This window comes from Ovis aries, chromosome 4, assembly GCF_016772045.2.
Source record: "Ovis aries strain OAR_USU_Benz2616 breed Rambouillet chromosome 4, ARS-UI_Ramb_v3.0, whole genome shotgun sequence".
Taxonomy (NCBI): Eukaryota; Metazoa; Chordata; class Mammalia; order Artiodactyla; family Bovidae; genus Ovis; species Ovis aries.
The window spans coordinates 32,389,087-32,396,967 of NC_056057.1; positions in this window are offsets into that span (position 1 = coordinate 32,389,087).

Here is a 7,881-nt window from a genome sequence, read left to right on the forward strand (position 1 = left end):
ACAAAATCAATTCAAATCTATTGGAAAAACAAGTCATCAAAAGAGACTACTTATCCACTCAGAACTGAGTTGTCACAGCAAACAGCTGGGGAGGAGAAATAACAAATACACATAATTTAGGTACCTTGGTATTGTGTAGATATATTTGGGAATTGTAGATGAGAGAGCATGTTGGACTTGGGGTGGCAAGTGCCTGCTGCCACTTCCTAGCCATGGGAGATTTGACAGCTGAATGAAAATAATATTACTCATTTTGAGGAACAGATAAGGAGACAGAGCATGTGACAAGGTTTGTAGGCTATAATAAAGTATTCAAATGCAAGTTTTTACTTGCCTGCAGTGTTCTGTATATCTTAGTTCATATCGGCTCAATACTACTCAAAGTAGGGTTGATGAACTGACACTGGCCCATGAACTCTTTGCCTACAATAAGATAAACACCAAAGTTGACTGAGTAAACCTTTGGAAAGAGCAATGTGATATTGCTGTATCACCCAAGCCCATGATCAGCGACTCCTCTGACCATGGTACAGACTAGTCAGTATTAGTGAACTCACAAGATGAGGTGAAGGTGACATGAGCTATATACAGGTCAGGAGAAGTAGAACCATTTAAGGTTAGTTTGTTTGTCAATGGAAACCCCAAGGTACGTAAAAATCTGAAAATGTAAGCACTTTTAGGAACTTACTTTTACAATTAATTCAAATGTTACTTAAGCCTTTTAAAAAATATGGTGGCTAAAGGAGCTTCACTGCATAGTTTTGCCAAAAACAAAAACAAAACCCAAACATGCTTTTCCTGAATGTAGCAACAGTAGTTAACCAAATGATGACAATAGGAGTGATTCCAAAGAAAGAAAGGTTAAACGAGCTTGTACTTTTATTCAGTGTATGATCCCTTGGTTTTGTAGCCATGAGTGATAGTCAAGTGCTAAAGCCATAGTGTTACTTGTAGAAAGGTATGGCTAATGAAGCAATGAGGCCACCTAAACTCCTAAACTTAAGTGATAAATTTTTGCATAAAAAGAAAAGTTTAAAACAAAAAATGTTTGGAAGAAAAAACTGGGTTAAAAAGTTGACAAAAATTTAATATTTCTTTAACAAACATCTGTTTTTTGAAAGCGTCTCATAATAATGGCACTTCAAGTTGCTAAAACTAACAAACCATATACAGTTCACATTAGTCAAAGACGTTAGTTAAAGACCAAATCAAAAAATTTTGAGAGAACAGCATTGACACATGTACATTACCATATGTGAAACAGATGACCAGTCCAAGTTCAATGCATCAAACAGGGCCCTCAAAGCTGGTGCACTGGGACCACCCAGAGGGATGGGATGGGGAGGGCGGGGGGAGGGGGGCTCAGGGTGGGGGACACAGGTACACCCGTGCCTGATTCATGTCAATGTATGGCAAAAACCACCACAATATTGTAAAGTAATTAGCCTCCAATTAAAATAAATAAATTAATTTATTTTAAAAAGAAATTGTAACTCACCTTAAAAAAAAAAAGATTTGCTTCAAATTGATGAATCTAGAACAAAAAATGTAGCTCAGGTACCACTTTTTATAGTGGTTCTATAATTGATGTTTTCAGAAATGGTTAATGATATGAATGACTAACTTAATAAATAAAGCTAGGAAAGTATTTTTCATTGCAAATTGATATGCACAGACATAGTTAATACATAAAGTTATTAAAACAAAACATAGACACAACTTATACATTATCTCCTACAAGTAACATTATGAGCAATCCATCCTGGATTTCTCAATCAAAATCTTTAATGACAATAAATGTGTACATTCAGATACAAATGAACTTATTTACAAAAACAGAAATAGATTCAGAGACATAGAAAACAAATTTATGGTGACCAAGAGGAAAGACAGGGGAGGGATACATTAGGAGTTTGGGATTAACAGATACAAACTAAGCTAAAACAGATAAAAAACAAAGTCTACTGTATAGCACAGGAAACTATATTCAATAGCCTGTAATAAAGAATAATGAAAAAGGATATAAAGAAGAACATATATATAGTATGTGTGTGTATATATATAAATGTAGATAGATACGTAGAGACAGACATGTAAAACTGAATCACTTTGCTGTACATCAGAAACTAACACACCACTATTAATTATATACCAATAAAAATTTCTTAAAAACATGTGCACAGGGAATTCCCCAGTAGTCCAGTGGTAAGGACTCTGCGCTTCCACCGCTGGTAACACGGGTTCTATCCCTGGTCAGAGAACTAAGGTCCACATGCCACAACATGGCCTCAGTAAATACCATGTACATTGAAAGTATTCACATGGGCACTTAATATAAGAATCATCATTTTCCTCATAACTTTGCTTAGTTAGAACTGCAGAAGACAGAAAGTTGAGTGTGCAGCAATTTCAATACTAACCACCTGTATATACATATCCAGTGAGTGTGTACAATTTTTGTATCTTTTTTCTTGTGTGTTGTCATATACACATCTCAGGAAGTAAAATCAGAGTGTGGAGACTCGATGAAAGAGGAAAAGAGCTAAGAATGATTTCCAAGTTTTTGACTTAAGCAAATGAAAAGATGGTAGAGGCATTTACCGACATTTTGAAGAACTAGGATTAGGGAGAAAAATGTTTGATTTTTGACATGTTTTTAAGATATATTTATGAGATATCAAAATAAATGTACTCAAAGTAGATATGATTTTTCTTAGTCATGAAAGAAATAGAAACCTGAGGAGTGTTCAGAATTTCAATGTTTCACAGCTCACATCTAAATTATTTTTATGTAATTGAAAGAGCTGGAATTCACATATCCTGTATTTTACCACCATTGAATTCATATATCCCATATTTTACTACCAAATATGCTACAAACTTGGAGAAGGAAATGGCAACCTACTCTAGTATTCCTGCCTGGAGAATTCCACGGATGGGCTACCGTCCATGGAGTCACAAAGAGTCAGGCACAACTGAGCAACTAACACACATGCTGCAAACTAGCTGTATAAATAGAGATATCAACCAACTTTTCTTAGCTTCCATTTCCTCATGGAGACAGAAATTTACCCCATTCATAGAGCAGGTGATGCAACTATGAACATTTTGAAAATGGAAAAGGCAAAGCAATAGCTGGAGTTACTATTGTCTCTTATGCTTTAGGATAACAAATTAAACAAGCCATTTATTTTGTTTCCATAAAAATATCACTCCTAAAATTGAAGCAGGCAAGTTTAGGAGAATTTTTCATTTTTAAAACAAAGTTGAACAAGAATGAAACTGGAACACTTTCTAACACCATACACAAAAATAAACTCAAAATGGATTAAAGATCTAAACGTAAGACCAGAAACCATAAAACTCCTAGAGGAGAGCACAGGCAAAACACTCTCCGACATAAATCACAGCAGGATCCTCTATGACCCACCCCCCAGAATATTAGAAATAAAAGCAAAAATAAACAAGTGGGATCTAATTAAGATTAAAAGCTTCTGCACAACAAAGGAAACTATAACCAAGGTGAAAAGACAGCCTTCTAAATGGGAGAAAGTAATAGCAAATGAAGCAACTGACAAACAACTAATCTCAAAAATATACAAGCAACTTATGCAGCTCAATGCCAGAAAAACAAATGACCCAATCAAAAAATGGGCCAAAGAACTAAATACACATTTCTCCAAAGAAGACATGGATGGCTAACAAACACATGAAAAGATGCTCAACATCACTCATTATCAGAGAAATGCAAATCAAGACCACAATGAGGTACCATTTCACACCAGTCAGAATGGCTGCAATCCAAAAGTCTACAACCAGTAAATGCTGGAGAGGGTGTGGAGGAAAGGGAACCCTCTTACACTGTTGGTGGGAATGCAAACTAGTGTAGCCACTATGGAGAACAGTGTGGAGATTCCTTAAAAAACTGGAAACAGAACTGCCTTATGACCCAGCAATCCCACTGCATACACACCGAGGAAACCAGAATTGAAAGAGACACGTGTACCCCAATGTTCATCTCAGCACTGTTTATAATAGCCAGGACATGGAAGCAACCTAGATGCCCATCAGCAGATGAATGGATAAGAAAGTTGTGGTACATATACACAATGGAGTATTACTCAGCCATTAAAAAGAATACATTTGAATCAGTTCTAATGAGGTGGATGAAACCAGAGCCGATTATACAGAGTGAAGTAAACCAGAAAGAAAAACACCAATACAGTATACTAACACATATATATGGAATTTAGAAAGATGGTAATGATAACCCTGTATGTGAGACAGCAAAAGAGACACAGATGTATAGAACAGACTTTTGGATTCTGTGGGAGAGGGAGAGGGTGGGATGATTTGGGAGAATGGCATTGAAACACATATAATATCATGTAAGAAACGAATCGCCAGTCTAGGTTCAATACAGGATACAGGATGCTTGGGGCTGGTGCAGTGGGATGACCCAGAGAGATGATATGGGGAGGGAGGTGGGAGGGGGGTTCAGGATTGAGAACTCATGTACACCCATGGCAGATTCATGTCAATGTATGGCAAAACCAATACAGTATTGTAAAGTAAAATTAAAAAATTAAAAATAAAAAAAAATAAAAGAGCAATTCTATTTCAGTTATTTGTATAGGAGGCAGTATTAATTTTAGAAATCCAATGAAGCATAGAATTTAAATGAAAAGAATAAATTTTCCTAATTTCATATTTTATGAAAGTTCTTTACTTTTTAAGAATTGAATCACTTACAGATTTTCTGTTACTATTTTGCAAGATGTTGGAAGTATTAAATATATAAAGGCTATCATCATTAAAGAAAATACTTTGTAACCCTCAAACAAGAATAGCATTAGAGTTACTGCATGTGCTTTTAAGTCAGAGGTCTGGGTTGTAATTCTGTCTCCACTTAAAAGCTGCTTGAATTTAGACACATTATTACTTTTTTTTTTGGCCATTCATCCACAGCTTGCAGGTTCTTTGTTCCCTGAATAGGGATTAAACCCATGCCCCATGACATGGAAACACAAAATCCTAACCACTGGACCACTAGGGAATTCCCCTAGACATATTAATGAACCCTAGTTTCCGATTAGTAAAATGTAAATATTAATAGTATCATCCTAAGGGAATCGTTAGGAGGATTAAATGAGATGATATATATAAAGCACTTAGCACTGTGTAAAAGGGCTTGAGAGCAATTAGATATCTCATGAAGTCAGAATCTTTGAAATTAGAATATTCATGAACAACTGACCAGCTTCAACAGTAATCTAATCAACAATGAGCTTTTTTTAAAAATGTGTTGTTAATAGCATCTGGTGCTGGCAAAAACAGAAAAGGAAGGATTCTTTTATTACTAACACAAGAGTAAATGGATAGAGGGAGGTAGCCAACATGGCAGAGTATGAGGACCCTGAGCTCATCTCCCCCTACAGACATACCAAAATTATAACTACTTACGGTGAGACTATCTATGAGACTAACCTAAAGACTAGAAGGAAAAAGTTCCACAATTAAAGAGATAAAGAAGACACCACCATGAGAAAGGTAGGGGGGATGAAAACACAGTATGGTGAGAACCCTGGGTTCTGGGTTTGGAAACCCACAAAAGGAAGAACAGCACAATTGTAGAGGTCCTCCCCAGGGAGTCCAGGAGCGCTACACCAGGAAGGTGAGTCCCCGGAGTGTCTGTCTTTGAAAAATAGCAGGTTTTATGTTCAGGAGAGTCAGAGGGCTATAGAAAGCAGAGATTGTACATATAAAGGCCGCACACGTGCTCTGAGTCCCAGAACAGAAGTAGCAATTTGAAAGGGGTCAGTATCACCCCAAAAGCTGATCTTGGAGAGCCTACTGGAGAGGCAGGAGGAAACTGAGCCTCCCCCGGGGATGGAGACACTGGTGGCAGCCATGTGGGGGAACTCATTCTCCTGCAATAACGCTAGGACTGTCAAGTGCCACTGTGGAATCCTCCCGCTAGCCTATCAGTGCTGGAGACCCAGTCACGCCCACCAGTGCATCAGCACAAATGCCAAGCACTTCTGGGCCATGCAGCCAACTATGCAGAGCCCTCCACCAGCCCACGACCACCACACAAGGCAAAGTCTCACAGAGGCCAGCCCTGCCTACAAGCATGCCCACAGAAGTTGACCCCCATCCAAAAGAAGGGTCCATAGAGCCCAAACAGAGGCATTCCTAGAGCATATGGCTCTGGTGGCCAGAGGGGCACACAGCCAAGTCTCTTAGGAGGTTACCTACTGAGGCCTTTTCTCCAAGACTGGGAAACAAAACTGACATCCTAACACAAAGAAATCAAAACAAAGATTTGGGCAAAATGGCGATATGGAGGAATATGTTCCAAACTAAGGAACAAGACATACCCTTAGAAAGAGAAGGAAACAAAATGGAGATAAGCATTCTACCTATAAAAAGTTTAAGGTAAATGAGTATCAGAAAGATACTCATAAAACTCCAAAAAAAAAAAAAAAAGGATGAATACAGTGAGAATTTCAACAAAGAGAATATATAAAGAAGAATCAAAGAGAGCTAAATAATATAATAATTGAAAGTAAAAATTCACTGGAAGGAATAAACAGTCGATTAGATGATACACAGGAACCTATCACAGCCTGGAAGACAGAAAAGAGGAAATCACACAGAAAAAAAAATTTTAAGAGGATAGATTTAGAGACCTCTGGAACAACATCAAGCTTACTAACATTCACTTTATAGCGGTTAACAGAAGGAGAAGAAAGAGGTAAGTGGGTACAGCACTTACCGGAAGAAATAATAACTGAAAACTCCCCTAACATGGGAGAGGAAACTGACATTCAGGCCCAATAAGGACACAGTCCTGAACAACATAAACCCTAGAGTTCCATACCAAGACACATTATCATTTAAATGGCAAAACTTAGAGACTCCTTAAAGCACCAAGAGAAAAGCAATTTAGTTATGTATCAGGGAACTCCATAAGATAGTCAGCTGACTGAGGTATATATACACAATGGAATATTACTCAGCTATTGAAAAGAATGCATTTGAATCAGTTCTAATGAGGTGGATGAAACTGGAGCCTATTATACAGAGTGAAGTAAGTCAGAAACAAAAACACTAACACATATATACGGAATTTATAAACATGGTAACGATGACCCTATATGTGAGACAGCAAAAGAGACACAGATGTAAAGAACAGACTTTTGGACTCTGTGGGAGAAGGCGAGGGTGGGATGATCTGAAAGAATAGCATTGAAACATGTATATTACCATATGTGAAACATATCACCAGTCCAGGCTCGATGCATGAGACAGTGTGCTCAGGGCCGGTGCACTGGGATGACCCTGAGGGATGGGATGGGGAGGGAGTGGGAGGGAGGGTCAGGATGGGGAACACATGTACACCCATGGCGGATTCATGTCAATGTATGGCAAAAACCACCACAATATTGTAAAGTAATTAGCCTCCAATTAAAATAAATTAATCAATTAAAAAACAAAAATAAATTAAAAAAAAAAGATATTCAGCTGACTTTTCAGAATAAACTTTGCAGACCAGAAGGGAGTGGCACAATATATTCAAAATGATGAAAAGGGAAAGCCTGCAACCAAGAATGCTTTACTCTGTAAGGCTACCTACCATTTAGATTTGAAGAAGAGAGAGTTTTACAGACAAGCAAAGGCTAAAAGAGTTCAGTATCACTAAATCAGCTTTATAAGAAATGCTAAAGGAATTCCTCTAGGTGGAAAAGAAAACCCCACAATTAGAAATGTGAAAATTATGAAAGGACAAATCTCACTGTAAAGGTAAATACCCAAAGGTAGTAAGTCAACCACTTACAAAGTTAGTAGGAAGGTTGAGAGATAAAACTAGTAAAAGCA